Consider the following 19,285-nt stretch of genomic DNA (forward strand, 5'->3'; position numbering starts at 1 on the left):
AGATAAGTAGCTTGCCCAGGGTCACACAATTAATGACAGAGCAAGGATTTCAGTGCTGGCATTCTGCCTCTAGAGCCCACACCACTAACCATGACACTCTGCTGTCCTTGTTTAAATAGCATAGAGAGTCCATGGTTACAACATAAATAATGAAGTCTGTTGGTTCACTCAAGAAATATTCATTGAGCATCTACTATGTGCCTGGCTTCTTGGGAAAGGCTGGGGTTACAGGGTGACCTGTAAATCTCCTGCAGAGCTTCAGGGTACAGATGATCAATCAGTAAGCAAAGACATAAACCAGGTAATTTCAGACCCAGATAAGCCCTGGGAAGAAAATAAAGCCAGATAATGGGATAGAGTGGCTAGAGAGATTCTGTGTGGCCGCCCCTATGGAAGAAGCCACGTGGGGCCTGAAAAGGAAAGTTTTTGTCATTTCTCCAGCTGCGGCTTGTCCTTCCTGATAAGCTGGGCCACGTCACTGTTATGAATTCAATCCAAATTTCAAGATGGTCAGGCCTATTAACTCAGACCTTTTGACGAGTGTGCAGAGCACAGATTTATTATATGTCAATGTTTGTTTAAGTCCGTAACTCTCTCACAGTGGAATCGAGAAGGCAGGCTCCAAATAACCATCAAAGCCCATTAATTTTCTCCAAATGCAAAGGCATATTCATCAGATGTCACCAAGAAGCTGTGGTCTGGAGGTTATGCTGATGCAAGACAAGTATCTTATCTAACACCCCCGCCCCCCGCCCACCCCTGCCACCACCACTCAGCCTCTGTCCTGGGGAGAGGCAAGTTTTCCTCTGAGGCTGTGTATCATACCCATCCTTGTTGTGTGCAAGACAAATGTGGAATCACAGCATATCTGAGCCAGAAGGGACCTTACAGAGGGAGGCTGCTTTTTCCTGAACCCAAGACCTCTTTAGGCTGACAGAGGATTTTTGGAAACACTTCTAAATGTGAGAGGCATTCTGGTTATGGGATCCAGACTCCCAAAGAGCAGAGTTCCTAGGTGGTTTGGAGGCTACATAACACACAAGATTTCCAGGGCCTGCCATGGGGGGAGCCAGGATGCATTCTTGCCATGATTTGTATATCGGTCCTCTGTTCTCGTCTTCCAGAAAATAGAGCTCAGAGAAGGTGTGAATAACCCAAAATCACACAGTAAGTTATTGAGAGAACCAGTATTCACTGTAAAACAGCCCAGAACTATTCATAAAAGGGAATTTAATGGAGCTTCCTCCTGCCTAAAGCCCTCCGTGGCTCCCCATTGCTCTAAAAAGGAAAGTTGAACTCCTTACCACACCCTACAATACCTTGTATAGTCTGGCCTGAGCCCATTTTGACCTCTGACTTCTTCCCTCACACTTTCTAATCCAGCAATCATGAACAACTTCTGGTTCCTTAGACATTTTAATCTCTTGTTCACAAGCCTCTAAGTGTCTGATCGCTTTATTTCCTCTGCCTAAAACACGCTACCTCTATCTACTTCACCTTCTTTTCCCTTCATCCTTTCTGCTTCATTTGTAACTCCATTTCTTCCGGAAGGTCTTCCTGGAAACTCTAGCTTAGATTAGCCGCCCCTGCTCTGTGTTCCTGTCATCCCTGACATCCCTCTCCACACCACTCTGCCCTGTGCTGGGCACCAGAAAAGAAATCTGACTAATGGTGTTCATAACGAAGACAATGGTGGGCATGTGGTTTTCTCTCCAGTGCATCTGGATTACTAGGAAAGGTAAACTGAGGAAGGCTAAAAGGATCCGCCCCACTCCTAACTCTTCATCCCTGCCTCTGAGACCCAGCTTTCAAGAGTTGCTTTCTGGCACTCTCTCAGAGCTTTAATAAATCCTTTTTCACCCCTGCTGCCCACCACAGGAGAAGGGAGCCAGCTCACTCCCTGCCGATGCCCCGCAGGCTGTCTGTCCCTCCATTATTCGGACCATCAGCCCATGGTGTCTCATCCATCGTGGGGAAAATCAGAAACATTTCTTGGAGCCTTTGGGGACAGGGCCGGGGCCTCCAGCTGTGGCTTCCAATGCTGGCATCTATCCAGCCCCCCGATTGTGGCAGATTTGCAGTTTTTATTTTAAACAAACTTTCTTAGGCAGCAGAGAGAAGTTTGCAGTCTGCTTGCCCAGGGCGTTGGAATTAGCTTTGTGATAGTGGCTTTCTGGAGGGTGGCTGGATGTTTACTGCATAATGGTTCTGCCCTTCAGAAAGAGAATAAATTCAGAAAATCCCCGATAGGGCCATCTGGAAAAAGTGACAAGAAATAAACATCTATCAAGTACCTCCCGAGTGCCAGAATTGGTGCTAGATTCTCTACATCTTTTATCTCATTTGAGTTTCGTACGACCCTATGGGCTTAATACTGCTAATAATATTTAGTAATAAAATCGCTAAAGCGTACACAGCAATTACCATGTCCCAGACCTTATGTTGGGGGCTTAGAGTGCATCGTCGCATTGGATCATCACCACTTCCCTGTATGGTGGAAGTTATTAATGCTCTTTCCTGTAATGCCACATGGAAACTCAGGGAAGCCAAGAAATGTACATAGGTTAACACTCTTTGAAAGTGGGATTCAGATCCTGTCCAGTAGATGCCAAGGCTCATTCATTTTCAATGCACAGCATTCCTGCTTAGTTAGTTGTTAGCTGAGCTCCTCATCAAGATTTCTGAGCCTTTCCTAAGGACACCACCCCAGGAAACAACCCCCCCACAGCAGGGATTTCTGGAGATGACTTCAGGAAGGCTCAGATTTGAGGTACTATGCCTCCAACATTTGCATACTGAATAACTCATTTGTTACTTGTTTTCCCACACCAGCTCTGTTGTTTTGATAAATGGTATATCTCACACAAAGTGTGATGATGAAGTAAACAAGTCATTTCTTTGATGTTTCATTCTGCATAACTCAAAATCAGGTAGGATCATCAGGACTACCGATCAGCATGGTAAGGAGGGAAGCATTTACAGAACCCAGAGCAAATCCTGGCATATCTTGAGGGTCCAATTTCTAATAAGTCTTTTGAGCCCCTGAAAATGGCTTATGGACTTACAGCATTTTAAAAAAAGCACTCTATGGGTCTAGGAGCTTAGAAAGGAAGCTCTATTGTAAGGTGAGCCTTGGATCTCCAGAGAACTCCACAGTGGATAGAGGGCATGGGACCCAATTGTCAAATATGTGTGGGTTCCACTGATTAGACTCTTCAGTCTTGAATTAATTATTCAGTTAAATACATTCAGTCATTTAATATTTCATTTCTCCTATTATTTATTTATTGATTATGTCATTCAATTCATTAAGCCCTTTCCACAAATGTTTCTGGTCCAGTGTGTGAGGTATTGGAATCTCTAAAAGGAAAAGTAGCCTTAAAGAAACCTAATTTTTTCTCTAGGCTCTTTAGGCACAATCCAGGAATTATTGGCAAATCTAAAGCTTTGAGCAGCCATTCTCATTTTTGGTTAGAGTGCGTGTGTGTGGGATGGGGTTCAGGCTTGTGTGTGTTTTGAGTTTTGGGCTTGGTATTGTCTCAAAGAGTCATGGAAGTGTTGCATGGCTTAGGGGAAGAAAACAACTCTGAAGAATGGTTCCAGACTGCTCTGGATTAGAAGTTAGCATACCTGGGCCCTGAGGTGGTGGTTCTGCTCCTTAACAATTATGTCAAGTTTGGTGAGTTGAGGGTCGTTTCCAAACGTAATGTTGCCACTTATAAAATAAGTGGGTTGACCAGATGATTTAGGATTCATTTTATGATTGCTCATGAAGATCCCAGCCCTGTACTTGGTGTGCAGTCAGCTCTCAGTAGATAATCACTTCCTTTGCTTCTTTTGTTCCAGGTTTGAAATGAGGACTCATCGAGAAATGACCAAGTTGGTTGTGCTTATTACACTCTGGGGAGGAAAGTGTGTCTTCTCTGTTGTTTTTCCCTATGGGATGGCTGAGAACGGTGAGGGAGTGGAGATAGAGGACTAGCTTGTGTTGTAACTAAAGCAAGAAAAGCTCTAGAGAACACCAATTTCTTCTCCATACCTTAAATCTTCCCTGTCAAGAGGGGAAAATTATACAAAGGAAAAATTCTGGAAGGCTATTGAGTCCTCTTCTTTTGTTTCTCCTCCCAGGACAGGGAGGTTGAAGTGTCCTGGCTTCACCCTGCCATCCCCAACTCAGTTCATGCTGCCAGATGATTCCCCGCTTGTGCAATGCCCAGATTGGAGAGCTAATGGCATGGGGTTCAGCCTCTCCCTCTTTTTGGGTTGGTTCCACACCTGGAACCCCACTCCTGATGATTTTCCCCTCAATGTTTGTTCTCATGTGTCTCCTACACATGTCTATTTGAGGAGAGAGGTTATGCATCTTCTCTTCAAAAGGAGATACAACTTCTAGGAATCTATCCTCAGGAAGTCAGCCTGGAGGTGTCAAACGAAAGCCAACAAAAGGGATGTTACAGAATTGAAAGATTATGACCTCACATCATGAGGCTATAGAAGAAGTATTGATGAGGAAAGATGTCTAGAGTGTATTAGTAAGTTTTTAAAAAGCATGGTTGCAAAATTGTATATTGTGAGGGGTGTCTGGGTGGCTCAGTTGGTTAAGAATCCGACTCTTGATTTTGGCTCAGGTGTTAGGGTTCTGGGATCGAGTCCTGAGTTGAGCTCTGTGCTGGGCATGAAGTCTGCTTCAGGATTCTCTTTCTCCCTTTGCCCCTCCCCCTGCTCCCTCCCTCACTCTCTCAAATAAATAAATCTCTAAAAAACTGCATGAATGATATGGTTCTGCTTGTGATAGGGATAGAGATATGGACAGAGATATAGATATATGGTATATAACGAAATGTTAATCTCTTGGAGGAGGTATTTGTCAATTGTCTTTCCTTAGTCCCTTAACAAACTAGTGATAGATTAGGGTTAAGTTTTTCTGCTTCCATACTTAACCTCTTTTCATGGGACATCTTGTCTCCTAAAGATTCATCAAGAAAGATCCACCAGGAAAATCCCCCAATTGTTTTTGCCACATTTCTCCCATGAGTAAATCCCTGTGTGTAGAAGTGGTATAACTTCGTGTGTTCTGGAGTAATGTTTTACCACTCCTTAGCTGTGTAACTTTGGGTCTTGGTTTTGCCATCTGAAAATGGGGTTAATAATGATCTCATGAGATGAAGCTTCCAAACACTTAGCACAGAGTATGAATTGAATACACGTCAACTACGGCTGGTTTGGGGTTTGAAATACATGTTCCCTCTCTGTGCCATTAATTCTTGCCACTCATCTTCTTATCTACTTTCTGATTTTTTCTTTTCTTCTTCCTCTCCTCTTTCCTCTCCTGCTTTGTCTCCCTGGCTTCTTTCTTCTCCCCCTCCTCTTGGCCCTCCTCTCCATCCTCCTTGTTCTTTCTGGTGTGAGCAGCATATGTGCATACCCGGGACCCACATGTTTGAAACAAACAGATGAGCAAGTAAAAGTGAATGTTAGAAGCTGGTCCATATTTCCAGAGGGAAATGAATTGGAGCTCAGTGTGCTTTCAGACATACCCTCATACAGTTTTTATGTTTTTAAAGCATTTTTAGATTTTTAATACTCCTCATTGCCAACCTTAAACCCTTGAAGAAGGACCAATCTAGCTTACCCACAGATGCTGGAAATCCCCAGTCATTATGAAAATAATAAACCAAGAAAAGAAAAGAAGGAACAGGCAATGTAGTATAAAAACTCCAAAATAGAACCCTACTGCCAAAGAGCTTTATGCTTCCATTAGTGATTTAGAGCTATTCCCCTCTTTCTGAATATACTTTGGGGCTGTGGTATAAAGTAGTTTTTCTAATAACTCTTGGGGAACATGTCACCTGAACTGTTTGGCTCTAAGGATGATTAAGGACTGTGTGTGAGAGAGCCAAGAAATAAGGCCAGGGAGCCCCTTCGTCAGGTGCTGTCTTCTGAGAGCTCTACCAACAGTCATTATCAGGAGAGATTCCTCCCTTGCCCCACCTGGCTTGATGGGGGGATGAATCGACCACATCTTCTAAATGCTCAAAGCTGCCAAATGCATGGAATAATCGACTCTTGAACCCAGCCTATGGCAAAAGTACAACTGACTGACACACTGTACAAAAATGCTATTCAGATGAGTTCACCAAGCCTTGAAATCCATAGAGCTCCAAGTTGCTGGAGAGTTGTTTCTGTTTTCCTGTATTGTTATTTTTTTCCTTTTTTTAAAAAAAAGATTTTATTTATTTATTCATGAGAGATATAGGGAGAGAGGTAAAGACATAGGCAGATGGAGAGTGAGAAGCAGACTTCCTGCGGGGATCCCAATGTGGGACTCGATCCCAGGACCCCCGGATCATGCCCTGAGCCAAAGGCAGATGCTCAACCACTGAGCCACCCATGTGCCCTATCACTTCATCTCCTTAAAGCCCATGTCAGTCTGTAGAAGTTACATCTTGATTTGCTTCATTATATGTCTTCCCTATTAGAATCTAATGTCCACGAGAAAATTATGTCTGCATGTCCTTACACCTTGAACTATGCTGGGCACTTGGTCTGAGTTCAACAGTCCTCTGATCACTGAATAGATGATTCTGTTCTTGGGTTTGGAAAACATGGCCACTCTGTGTGCCATCAGCTCTTCAAATCCCTTATGCACACTTGCTTTTATTTATTTTAAGTTTATAGGGGCCCTTGGTGTGAGCAAGCCTGCCATGAAACAAGGCTTCTCTATGCCCAGTAAGATTACCCAAACCAAAATTTGCTCGGAAGCTTGCCTTGGGCGGATTTTGCCACTTGCCCTGGCATGGGATGTGGGCCACCATGCTGCTTCGCCTGGTACTGGGGGTGTTTCCTGGCAGGACTTTAAGTGTTGAAACTGGGAGAGTCCCAGGCAAACTGGCAAGGTCGGCTGCTTTGATGAGAGGGGAGCAGCCACCCCAACAGCCTGGCCTTTAACCATTGCTTTGTCCTTCTTCCTTACCTTGACCATTAATCAAGGGTAGCAGACAGGCTATGGATTCAGGCTTTGGTTGAAACAATGATGTTAAACAAACCATCTGAGGAGACTTAGTTTAGTCATCTGCCAAAGTGGGGGGTAATGATGCTCTTTACCTTTACAGGTGGGGCGTGGGGGCAAAATGGGGAGTACCTGGGTGGAGCCCACTGCCAGCTTGGCCTTGGGTGCACAGTTGGCCGCAGTGAATGTGACTCCCTTTCTTATCTTTCCCTCTTTTTGTGTAACGCTGAAGTTTCCTGAGCAGCAAATGATGACTGTTCTATTTTAAACTCCCCGATATTTCTGGGAACCAAGGAGCCTTGTAAGTCATTTGACTATACACACACAGCTACGGAAATTCTTATTGGCGAATCAAGGAGAATGCCTTTAAGTTTCCATCATAACCTCCTTTTAAAAATAGCTGACAAATTTGACTTATTTTCAGGGCAACAGTAGGATTTTGCTAAGGGGGGGGGTTGTGAAACTCCTCTAGAGTTGGTTGATGAAATGGCAAATAACAAATTGCGCAGTGTGGGGAGGGTTTAGACTCACCTTGAGGCAGATACTTGGGTTAGAGAGAAATCTTCAACATGGGCTGCCTCTTTCTGGCCTTTGCCTGCACCTCCAGCCCCATCTGGAACCTATGTTCCCCTCACTCTGCCTTCCAGTTAAGTCGACCTCCTTTTAGTGCTTGGAAATTTCCACGTGCCCTCCTGCCACAGGGCCTTTGCACATGCTGCTTTGCACCCGCTATCTGATTCACTATTTTCTCTAGTCCAACTGGAGTTAGCTTTCACTTGTCCTTTAAATTTCCGCTCAAGCAGCTCTTCCTTAGAGAACTTTCTCTGATGTCTTCACATCAAATCCCTTTACCCCACCCTGTCCAGGTGTCCCATTGATCACAGATGCAAATTCGTATTCATATATAACATTGTTCAATTAACAGTCCTCTCCCCAATTTGGCCATCGCCATCATCATCATAGTATACGTTTTTTAAATGACTTCTCTGTGCCAGGCACCATTCTAAGCACCGCACTCTTGTTAGTTTATATGATCCACACACCAGCCTCATGAGGGAGGCGCTATGATGATGCCCATTTTTCAGATGGGGAGACTGAACCATATAGCAGGTAAGTGATTTATCGAAGACCACACCGCAAGTAAGTAGAGGCAGGATTCGAACTCAGGCATCCTTGTTCTAGAGTCTGTGCTTATAACCACCTTGTCGTTCTGTGTCCTTTGAGCAGTGACCATTGTGATTTTCTACCACAGGATTCTACCGATGACTCAACACTCATAGGCTCACCTAAGTGTTTGGAGAAGGATGGCTTTCTCTCTCCAATTCTGTGCTCCAGGCCCTGTATTTCCTTCATCTTGCTCATGGTCACAGTAAGGTGTCTTGACTCTCAGCTCACATCCCAGTCTTGTGAGAGCTATAATAGGGCTTCGGTGGACCCACAAAGGAATGAGCTTCACTCTCTACCTCCACCCACTCTGGTCCTTTTAGTGCTCTGGAGGCCATGGCCACCTGGGGAGACACTGAAAATACAGAAGAGTTGTTGGAATAACCTGGGGCATGGTGAAGTTGACATTCTCTTATTTGTTACTCAACCAAGGTGTTTTTTAGAAGAACATTTCTTGTACTCAGCTGAGAGTGGATGAAAACCATCAACTGCCTTTGGTAGCGGCCAGTGAACCTTTGCTAAATAGAGCCCATGGGTTGCCATCCGGACCTACAGACTCTGGCCAGTGCTGTCACACATGGTTTTCATGATGCTCAGGGCACAGATGTGCTTATTGGGTCACACATCTATCTCCCTCGATGGACTGTGAGCTCTAGGAGGACGAGGGCTCAGCAAGGACTCCCCAGGGCACACTTTAGGGCCTGACACATAGCGGGAGCTCAGGAAATACCAGCTGAATGGATGTGTGAGATATAGGGGACCCCTGTGTAAATGGGCTGTGCTCTCATTCTTTATACCAGGGCAACAGAAGAGCGGGAAAAGCCTGTGTGCACTGGCTCACTCCAAAACACTTGCTCTCTGAATCAACTTCTCCTGGCCAGCAGGATCTGTGTTGGGCCTTTTATGTTGGACTCACCTATAGACATCAAGTTCAGATGTGTAGAACACCATTAGGTATGGGAGGGACTTGTATTCAATGGAAGCTTATTAAAATGGAAATTCTTAGGCCTTACCACAGACCTAAGAATCAGAGTTCAGGGAGTAAGGGCCCCAGAGCCTGCATTTTATACACACCTATGGGGGGGCACCTGGGTGGCTTCATTCCTTAAGTGGCTGCCTTTGGCTCAGGTCATAATCCTGGGGTCCTGGGATTGAGCTCCACATCAGGCTCCCTGCTCAGTGGGGAGCCTGCTTCTCCTTCCCCCTCCCCCCTGCTCGTTCTCTTTCTTACTCTCTTTCTCTCAAATAAATAAAATCTAAAAACAAACAAACAAACAAAAAAAAACCACACCTAAGGGGATCTGATACATGACGCGGTGTGGGGACTGCTGCTCTAAACTAGTGATTCTTCATCAAAAGCATGCTTCAAAATTGCGGGGGAGCTGTTTCCATGTGTAAATGTGCAGGGCCTGCCCTCTGGAGATCTTGATTCAGTAGTGCTGGAGGTGGAGCAGGGCCCAGGCATATGGATTTTTTTTAATGCTTTTCCAGCAATTGGGTGAATACCAACGTGAGTTGCTTATTTCCTGGTAATAATAATAATAATAATAATAATAATAATAATAATAATATCTGAACACTTGTTAAAATTGCCAGTTCCCAGGCTGGCCCTAGAGTTGCTGAACTTGCCTCTGTGGGAATTGATGCTTTTCAATATTTGCCAAAGTTTGGGACACATGGTCCTTTCCTGGGCCTCTTACTCAAGGGTTCCCTTGTGGTCACAACAAAGAAAACTCATGTTGATAACTATTCACTATTCTGGTCCCAAGCCATGAGGCACTTTATGCTTCTTCTGTATTTGATTCTCAGGAGTATCATAATTTTCCCCCATTTACAGATGAGCAAAGTTGAGGCCTGGGGAGGAAGCCATGATGCTGGAAAGTGGCAAAGCTGGGTATAAAATACTAGAGCCACAAGGGTCTTCCTCCAGGCTTTCATTCCAAGCTCAGTGTAGCTGCAAGCACAAGCCTGTAGAGATGTTGTTAAAGCTTTTGCACATGCTCAGGGCTACCATACAGTATGCTGGTGCCATGACATTGACCTGCTATTGGCTAGTGTGTGTGTGTGTGTGTGTGTGTATTGCGGGGGAGAGATCTCCCACTGGTAGGGATCCAGCTAAGGACCAGTAGTCATTAACATCATCAAGCAGCTCACCAAAGGGTGATATATCATCCTAGACTATTTGGCCAAGGTAGGCATTGACTTTGTTTTTGAGGATGGATATATGGGAAGGTGTTTCCATGTATATTTTATGTATTAATCAATAAAACATTCTTAGGAAGTCATGTTGTAGGTTGAATTGTGTGTCTTTCCCCCCTATACAATTCATATGTTGAAGTCTTAAACCTCAGGACCTCAGAATGCGACCTTCTTTGGAGATGGGGTCTTTAAATTTCAAGTGGGGCATTCAGATGAGCCCTGATCCAATAGGACTAGTGTCTTTATATAAAAGGCCAAATCTGGGATGCTTGGGTTGGCTCAATGGTTGAACGTCTGCCTTAGGCTCAAGTCATGGTCCTGGGGTCATGGGATCAAGTCCCACATCAGGCTCCCTGTGAGGAGTGTGCTTCTCCTTCTGCCTGTGTCTCTGCCTTTGTCTCTCTCTGTGTCTCTCATGAATAAATAAATAAAATCTTAATAAAAAGGGCAAATTTAGACACAGAGACATGCATGGAGACAAGATGAGGTGAAGACACGGGAAGACAGCTATTTACAAGCCAAGGAGGGGCCTGGGACAGAGTCTCCCTCACAGCCTACAGAAGGGACCAATTCCACCGACACCTCTATTTCAGATTTCCAACCTCCAGAGCTGTGAGACAACACTTTCCTATCGTCTGAGCAACCAGTTTGTGGTGCTTTGTCACTGGGGCCTGAGCAGACCAACATAGGAAGTAATTACTATGATTACTTTCATTTTACAGGTGGGGTAACCTGGGATTCACAAAGATCTTGACCCATGATAGAGAAGCACAGATGATCCTACTGAACCCCAACTAGGCCTAACCCCAAAGTCCTGGCATCCTCCTCTCCCTCTCTGTGTTCCTTCGGGCCATATTATTTATGCTGCTTGAACATCATCCTGGGAGAACCACTGGGACATCTCCCCACTTCCTCAGACTCAGACTGGGGCTGCTGGTGAGGACAGTCATATTACCTGTGCTGTCCCCAGAGCACCTGTTTGCCTTTAGAAGCAGCAGAGGTTGAGTTCCCTTGCTCTGTGTCTTGTCAGCCAGAGCACCTGGGGAAAGGTTTTTGTTTTGTTTTGATTTAAAAACAAAACAAAACAACTTCTCTCTGGATCTCAGTTTCCTTCTCTGAGAAGTGGGGAGAATGGAACCTGCCACTGAGGGTGATGATGAGGATCAGAAGAAATAATGCCTGAAAGCAGCCTAGCATAGCACTGGGCCTTCCAGGTCCTGGGTGGATGGTAGCTGCCACCGTGATTACTTGGAATCAGATGGTATCCCCTTCAAGTCATGGCGCTTGCTATGGGGGGTGGGGGCCTCTTGGCCCCACTGTTCCTATCTCCATCGGGACCACAGGATCTGTCATAGAGGAACAGCAGGGCTTGGCTATTACCCTGCTACTTGGATGCTAATCTCTGTTAACCATAGTAAACAGAGGAGATGCTTTTTCAGGCTGTCCACACAGGGCCTGATACGGCTACAAGCAAGACCTACTAGAATAGGCTCCCGAAGCCTTTGCATATGCTCCATGCTACCGCCGGAGATAGAAATATGCCTCACACACAGTGTTAAAAGAATCATTCCACAGCCTACACAGATGTCAAAATAATAACAGGATGATGTGAGGCAGGGAAATATTTTTGATGACTATTCCCCCATCTAGAGTTATATAATCTATATTTTTTTTGGTTGTTATTGTTGTCAAGAGAAGTTTGGTGAAGGTTGGTGAGTCCGAAGGTCTGAGACGGTTCCGTATCGGCAAAGCCTTTGAACTTGGCAGTTTTGTGCATTGTCTAGATTCAAGGGAATATGGGTATGAGGTCACCTTGGAGGGTGCCTTGAGGACAGGCAGGGTGTGGCTGAACTGGGGGTGCCAGTGGTTATATTGACTGGATACCTTTGTTGAGCGCTTTCTGCATGCTGGGCACTGCACTGGGTGCTGGGCATGGAGACAGGGCCTACCAAGCACAGCAGCTGCCTTCTGAAACTTGCAGTGTATTGTGGACTATTGTGGAGGGGGAGCCCCAAACTATATAACCATCCATGTCATAAAACCCATGCAAGTTGTGATTTCTGATATAAAAGAAGCAAACAGGCAGAGGGACAGAAACAGGACAGTGATGGGGAGGCTGCTCTGAGCCGTCAGAACATTTCAAGCAGGCCGAAGGACCTTGCAGGGTCCTTCAGGGTGGAAACAGCTCGATGTGTGAGGAAGGGAGAGAAGGCCAGTGGAGGTGGGCTTGAGTGAGGGAGGGAGAAGTGATGGCAGGCAAATGCCCAGTTAGGTGATTATTTTTATTATATGATTATTTTTGTTATCCCAATTCTGTTGTGGCTAGGGTTTCTAAATAAAATACAGGATGCCCAGATAAACTCAGATTTCAGATAACTTTTAGTGTAAGTAAAGTCCCAAATATTGCATGGGACTTACCCTAAAAAAAAAAATCGTCCTTTGTTTTTCTGAAGTTCAGATTTAACTGGGCATCCTTCATTTTCATTTGCTAAATCTGACTGGAGTGATCAACCAATGCCACGCAGACCGGAAAATAAATCTTACCCACAAAAACAATGGTGTATTTTGCCTCCGGAAGTTCTATGGAGTAGAATAAGGACTGTGTCTGGGTACAACCGATCTTGCTGTGGGACCTGGAGCAGGCTGCTTAACCTCTCTGTGTCCCAGCTGCTACAGCCATAAAATACAGATCCTATTTGGGTCTTGAGGGCCTCAGCAGGTTTTACTGAATATTTGCTAAAGTGCTACAAAGGGTACTGAGCATTTTATAATTTGCAGGGCATGAGTTATGACGTCCCCCCAGAGCCCTTGACACTAGGATACTGGGGAGTTTCCTGGCCTAGGGTGAGCAGGGTACTACTGGTCATTGGCCTCAGGCTCCCACTGGGTTGGCACAGCAGTTACTGATTGTGTCTCTATTTTAAAGTTTGACAGTTTTTCATTATGGATTTCTTTGATTTAATTTTTGACTTTTAAAACTATTGCATTAAATTATTCTTTGTCTCAATGATTATTTTTGATGCCCTCTTTTATATTTTGCACCCAAATACAGTGTGGCTCACTCCCTTACCTTAGTCCTGGCTCTTGATGGAGGAACACAGTTTCAGGAGCCAGATACACTTGGCAGGGTTTGATTTCAGACCCACTGCTTACTAACCAAGAGATCCTGCCTCATAGTGCCTCAGTTTCCCTATCTGTAAAATGGGTTCCATAAAAGCTCATGTCTCTGCTCCCTCAGTGATTTACCGTGGGGCATCATGGGGATAATTATGCAGAACAACTGTCTGAGTGCTGGGTCCTTCAGTGTCCTCTCCTTCCTCCACACCAGGAAAGCAGGTTATCTTTGTCGTGCATTTCTGTTTACACCTTGCCGCGTGCCAGGGGGGATCCGCGAGGTCTTCTAATCAAGGGCACATATGCCAAAGAGGTGCAGGCAGTTGGGTCTGTGCCTGGGTCCATTCCCTTGCATTCTCTGCCTATTTCCTGTATCGTGACTCTGGACTCTCAACTCCTGCTGGGAGCTGAGACTCCAAGAGTAGTGTCAATGCTGGTTTTTCATTTATTCAGTCCACAGATATTTATTTAGAACCTACTCTGTGCTAGGCATGTCTGTAGATGCTGGGGATGCAGCAGTAAAGTGACAGGGGTGGGTGCCCCTGCTGAGGGAACTAATCTTCCTACTGTGGCAGCAGGGAGGACACAAGAGAACACAGTCATGAGCAAGATGACTTCCAACAGGGTAGAGAAAACCAAGCAGGACCATGGGAGAGGGCTTCTCTCCTCTATTTACATACTTGATAGGGAACACACCTCATTAACGCTGGTCTCTCTCTCTTCCTTCTTCTTTCCTCCTTTCTCCTCTCTCTCTGATACCCAGCCTCTCACCACTACGTGACCTGGGCCCCAGTCTATACACAGGCTCCTCATGCAGGTCCAGACTGGATGTCTGTAAGCAATGAACCAATGACCCTTTTAGAGAGAAGAGGGTGGAATTCATGGTGCAAAACCATGTCCACAGCTCAGCCAACTGAGTGTACTTTTGTTCCCATGAAAGGGATGCCCTTGTTTAATCACTTGATGTAAAAGTGATAGCATGAGGCATCCGGATGGCCTTTCATCCATATTTCTAGGTGAGATATCCCCTCTTTTTTTTAGTGCTCTTATGTTCTGGGCCAAGTTTAACAATCCTGTGGCCATGGAAGGGTTATCCATGTTTTACGTGCTGTGGCTCTCCTGTGGAAAGAAAGAGAGAATGGAAAATAAACATTTCTGAACCAAAATGGGAGTCCTTTGAATTTTCCAAGGGAAGTAGAAGTAGTGAGTCTTGTCTGGAGCTTCTAGAATCTTTGCTTATTAGGATGACTTGGCAGATCTTTGTCTCCCTATTGGCAGTGCGCTCCCTGCCACAGTTCACTTGGCAAATCCCTCTCTGAGGTACCTGTGCTGTGTCTTGCGGGTCCATCAACAAGTCATCCTGGTGGGCTGGCTGAGTGAGCAGGTGCAGGTTTGCGAACTACTAGTATTCACATCCCCATTTTGCTGTTTGTGATGCAAAGGGCCTTCTGTGATCTCTCTACTCCAATCAGCTCCCCCGTCCCGACTAATCACAGTAACTGTTTCTCCTCCTTCCAGGAGCAAGGTAGGAGCATCCGCTTGTCCATCGTTTTAAGTTAGGAGTGGCCATGTGATTGCTTCGGCCAGTGATTTCTGAGCAGAAATGACACGTGTGTGTCACTTCTTGTGGAAGCTGTAATAGCCAGTATGGAAATTTCCTGTGTCATCTTTCCCTTGCCATGGACAGCACACTGAGATCAAACATATGTGATATGAAGTCTCCTCCGTTAGCTTGGGTCCCTGAGTGACTGTGGTGAATACATCCCTCTGCCAACCTGCGTTTGATATGCAGTGTGAGTGAGAGATGGTCCAGCCACTGGCACTGAGGGGTTGTTTGTTACTGCAGCACACCCTAATGAATCCTGACCAATACAATATTCCCTTTAAATATTTCCTCTTTCCTTTATAGCTTGTACCACCACCACCAAACTTATTTATATTTATTTGCTTAATTTTTATCTCCTTTCTCTAGAAGTTCTATGAGAACCATCATTTTTGTTATTGTTTGTTTATTTGTTTTTGAAAGAGAGAGAACGTGCAAGTGGGGGTTGGGCAGAGGGAAAGGAAAAGAGAATTCTTAAGCAGACTCCATGCTGAGCACTGAGCCTGACACAGGGTGCAGTCTCACAACTCTGAGATCATGATCTGAACTGAAATCAAGAGTTGGGCACTCAGATGATCGAGACACCCAGTCACCCCTTTTTGTTATTGTTTAATGGGGTAATTCTAATTCTTGAAGAGTGCCTCGTACACGGTAGGCACCAAATTGATATGCATTGAATTAATAATTTGGTTAATGTGGCCAAGTCACTTAACTGCCATGAGCCTCACACTCTTCATCTGTAAAATGCGAGTACTAATCATACCTGAGTCATAGGAACGTTTTGAGAATTAAATGTCATGAATATAAAGCACCTTGCCCCCTGTCTGGAACATAGTAGGTGTGCAGTAAATACATGGTTTTTATCAGTTGCCAATCCAGTGAATCAAAACAGGGCCTCTGTTGTCAGTTACATTCAGCAGATAGATAATTTGACACAGTTCCCCAGATTTATGAGATGTCCCTCTGCAAATAGGTAGCATCATTATACTGGAATCCAAGGACCTCACTCATAGAGATGCTGCAAGACTTGTTTTAAGTGTCTGCTTTTAGTTTGTAAGCAGGAGGGCATAGAATCTGGGAAAGTAGCTGTTCCATGTTGAGCTGGAGCACCATCAAGGCCCCTGAGAGCTTTAAATGCTTTGGATCTTGGATGGATATTCAAATAGAAAGAAATAACTAGAGCCTGTGCAGTCTCCAAGGACACTATATGGAGAATTAAAGTTTTTGAACCCCTAGAAGAGACAGACTGAGTGCTTCTGCTTACTTTCTTTCTCAGTGCTGAGAATCTGGAATGGAATCTGGTCCTGATGTGGGGGAAGGGGCCACAGTGGGATCTCTTCCAGATTCCTGTCTGCCGAGGGATGGGTGAGTCTCTAAGTAACACCTGATGGGCAGGGGCTTGTGTAGGTGCTAAAGTGCTGGGCTCTGGGGTTGGATGAACTCAAGCTCAACTCTGGGCTCCATGACTTTATTTATTTTTAAATTATTTTTTAAAAGATTTATTTATTTATTTGAGAGAGAGAGAGAGATAGTGAGAGAGAGCACAAGTGGGGAGGAGAGGGTGAAGCAGTCTCCCCACTGAGGAGGGAGCCCAATGCAGGGCCCATCCCAGGACCCTGAATCATGACCTGAACCGAAGGCAGACGCTTCACTAACTGAGCCACCCAGGCGCCCCATGTAACTTTAGAGACCTTACAGACTTTGGGCAAATGGCTTCTCCTGTCTGTGCATTGATTTCCTTATCTGTCAATCTGTGCCACTCTGGGGAGAAGCAGGTGAGATTCTCGGTCTTTTTGGCCAGACTTAATCTCCTTCAATCTGCTCTCTTGGCTGAAGCTGGTGTGTTCTTCCTAAAAGGCAAATCCGATCATGTGACTTGTCACCTAAAGAGCACATCTTCAGTGGTGTGGCACTTCCTTCAGGGTCGAGTCTAAACTTGCATCCCAGCATAGGTCCTACCTTAACCCACTTTTCCAATTCCACCTGCACCTGCCAGTCCCACTGCCACCCAACAAACTGGGCTTTGTCACAGGGCTTCAGGTTGTTTCTTACCCTGCTTGGCTCACTCTACACTCCTACCTTCTACTCCCACTGATTCCTCCTTGACCTTCAGATCTCACTATAGGTGTCCCTTCCTGGCACCCCAGACACTGACATTTAATGAAGGGGACCCAGTCTCTAACGCACAGGAAGTTCCAGGCTGGCTGGGATGGGGCTGACATGCTGGGAGGGCTGAGTGGTTCAGCATCTGGGCTCTGAGATCAGGCCCCTTAGACAGTGTGCTTGACCATCCCGTGCCTCAGTTTTCCCATCCATAACAGAAGCCAACAACTTTGTGTGGCTGAACTGAGACAACGCATGGATCCGTGGTTCCTGGCACACAGAAGTACTTTCTAAGTGGTGATGATTTTCACCACTTGCTATTGTTTTGTGGGCCTGAATATATTTTTTAAAGATTTTATTTATCCGTTCATGAGACACACACACACACACACACACACACACACACACACACACAGAGGCAGAGACACAGGCAGAGGGAGAAGCAGGCTCCATGCAGGGAGCCCGATGTGGGACTCGATCCCAGGTCTCCAGGATCACAACCTGGGCTGAAGGCGGCGATAAACCGCTGAGCCACCCAGGCTTGTGGGCCTGAATATTAACCAGGTTCTTAAAAGTGTGTGTGGACACATACACAGACACTCATACACTCCTTCTCTCTTTGCTTGACACTGAGGGACACTGGGGATAGTCCCCTCAAAGTCCCAAACCTTGCAGTGCCATTGGGCTGGTTTGGGGGATAGCCTTGCTTTTAGATGAAAAGGTCGACCTGTCTTTTCACGCTCTCCTTCCGTCCAGGAGGGTAGCACCCTCGATAATCTGAATTTGGAGGCTCAGCTTTGGCAGGCTTCCTGAATGCCAGTGAATACCACAGCTGGGCTGTTTGGGAAACCCAGCTTTCTTGTGACTTAAGATGGAAAAAGGTTCTAGGTGTGTGTGAATGGGTGTATTTTTGTATATGTGTGTGTTTGTGTGTATATGTGCATATGCACATGTACATGTGGTTTACATGGGTGTATACAGGCATGTGTGTATATGTGTGCATATGCACATGTATGTGTGCGTGCACATGTGTGTGTATGTGTACGAACACAGCAAAAGAGATGGAATTTCTTTTTTTCCTTCTTTCCAGCTTCCTGCATTTCTTCCCCCCATTGCTGCTTGTGTTACTTCATCTCCGTGACTGTCTCTGCCCTCTGTCCCCCTCTCTCTGACTCTGGCTCTGTCAGTCTGCACCCCCGGGTTCCTCTCTGTGCCTTCCCTCAGCGCCCCCTCGCCCAGCACCCCATCTCTTTGTTGGCACAGAGTAGTGGTTACCTAGGAAACCACTGCAGGGTGAGCACATGTGATTGGCCAGGCCGGGGCTCGACTCTGGGTTGGCGGGCAGATTTTGGGGGTGATTCTCATCCTCAACCCCCTTTGGGGGAGGGACACTCACCAGGACATGAAAGGAACCTGAGTGTGCTGTGGTGAGCAGGGTCCTCCACCAGGGAAGGAATTCCTGTCCTAATGAGGACTCAGAGTTACAGAATGAGGTCACGCTAAGACATTTCCAAAAAGGCACACAGGCAGGAGGCTTTGGGAGGGACCGTCATAGCAATAGCTAACACCTACTTACCAGTCACTGTGTGCTGAGCTCTTTCTATTAGCTTATTAGCAAACCAATGTAGTAGGTATCATTTTTCTTCCCATTTTACAGATGAAGAGGGGAAGGCTGAGAGAGAAATCTCTTGGCTAAGTCTACACTGCTGATAAAGCAGAGCCAGGGTGTGAACCCAGCCGTGTCCTGTGTTTAAGACATCTGCACAGCCACCTTCCCTGGGAACTCTAGGGAAGGGATGGAAGATGTGGGATCGGTGCTTACAGAGACTGGGGGCTGGACGAGGTGGCTTCTCAAGACCCGTTTTGCCCATTCCCCCAGCCCCATCCTTTGATCTGGCTCTTTTCTCTCTTGAGTCACTGGCCCACTGCTTCGTGGAGGACCTGCAGTACTCAGGAACTGACGTGTCACCAACTAACATGTCACCCCTGCATCCTCATCTCTCAGAAATGACAAGGCTTTGTGGAAGTGGACAGTGGTACTGGTTGTCCAACAGTGCGAATGTACCTCATGCCACAGACATGGACACTTAAAA

General features: G+C 45.8%; 1 protein-coding gene and 1 long non-coding RNA gene across 6 annotated transcripts in view; both read left to right on the forward strand.

Annotated features, from left to right (window-relative positions):
• SHISA9 (shisa family member 9) overlaps window positions 1–19,285 on the forward strand; it is a 281,808-nt gene that overhangs the window by 119,493 nt on the left and 143,030 nt on the right. The window lies entirely within an intron of this gene.
• Window positions 1–19,285, forward strand: part of LOC144319017 (uncharacterized) — a 66,079-nt gene that overhangs the window by 13,811 nt on the left and 32,983 nt on the right. Inside the window, exon 4 of one of the 4 annotated variants that reach the window (XR_013384939.1) lies at window positions 3,847–4,711. The exons of the other annotated variants lie outside the window; for them this stretch is intronic. This is a non-coding gene — a long non-coding RNA (uncharacterized LOC144319017). Of the gene's footprint in view, window positions 1–3,846; window positions 4,712–19,285 lie in introns of those variants that run through there. 4 annotated transcript variants of the gene reach the window in all.

The sequence above is a fragment of the Canis aureus genome, chromosome 8 (genome assembly GCF_053574225.1).
Source record: "Canis aureus isolate CA01 chromosome 8, VMU_Caureus_v.1.0, whole genome shotgun sequence".
NCBI classification, from domain to species: domain Eukaryota; kingdom Metazoa; phylum Chordata; class Mammalia; order Carnivora; family Canidae; genus Canis; species Canis aureus.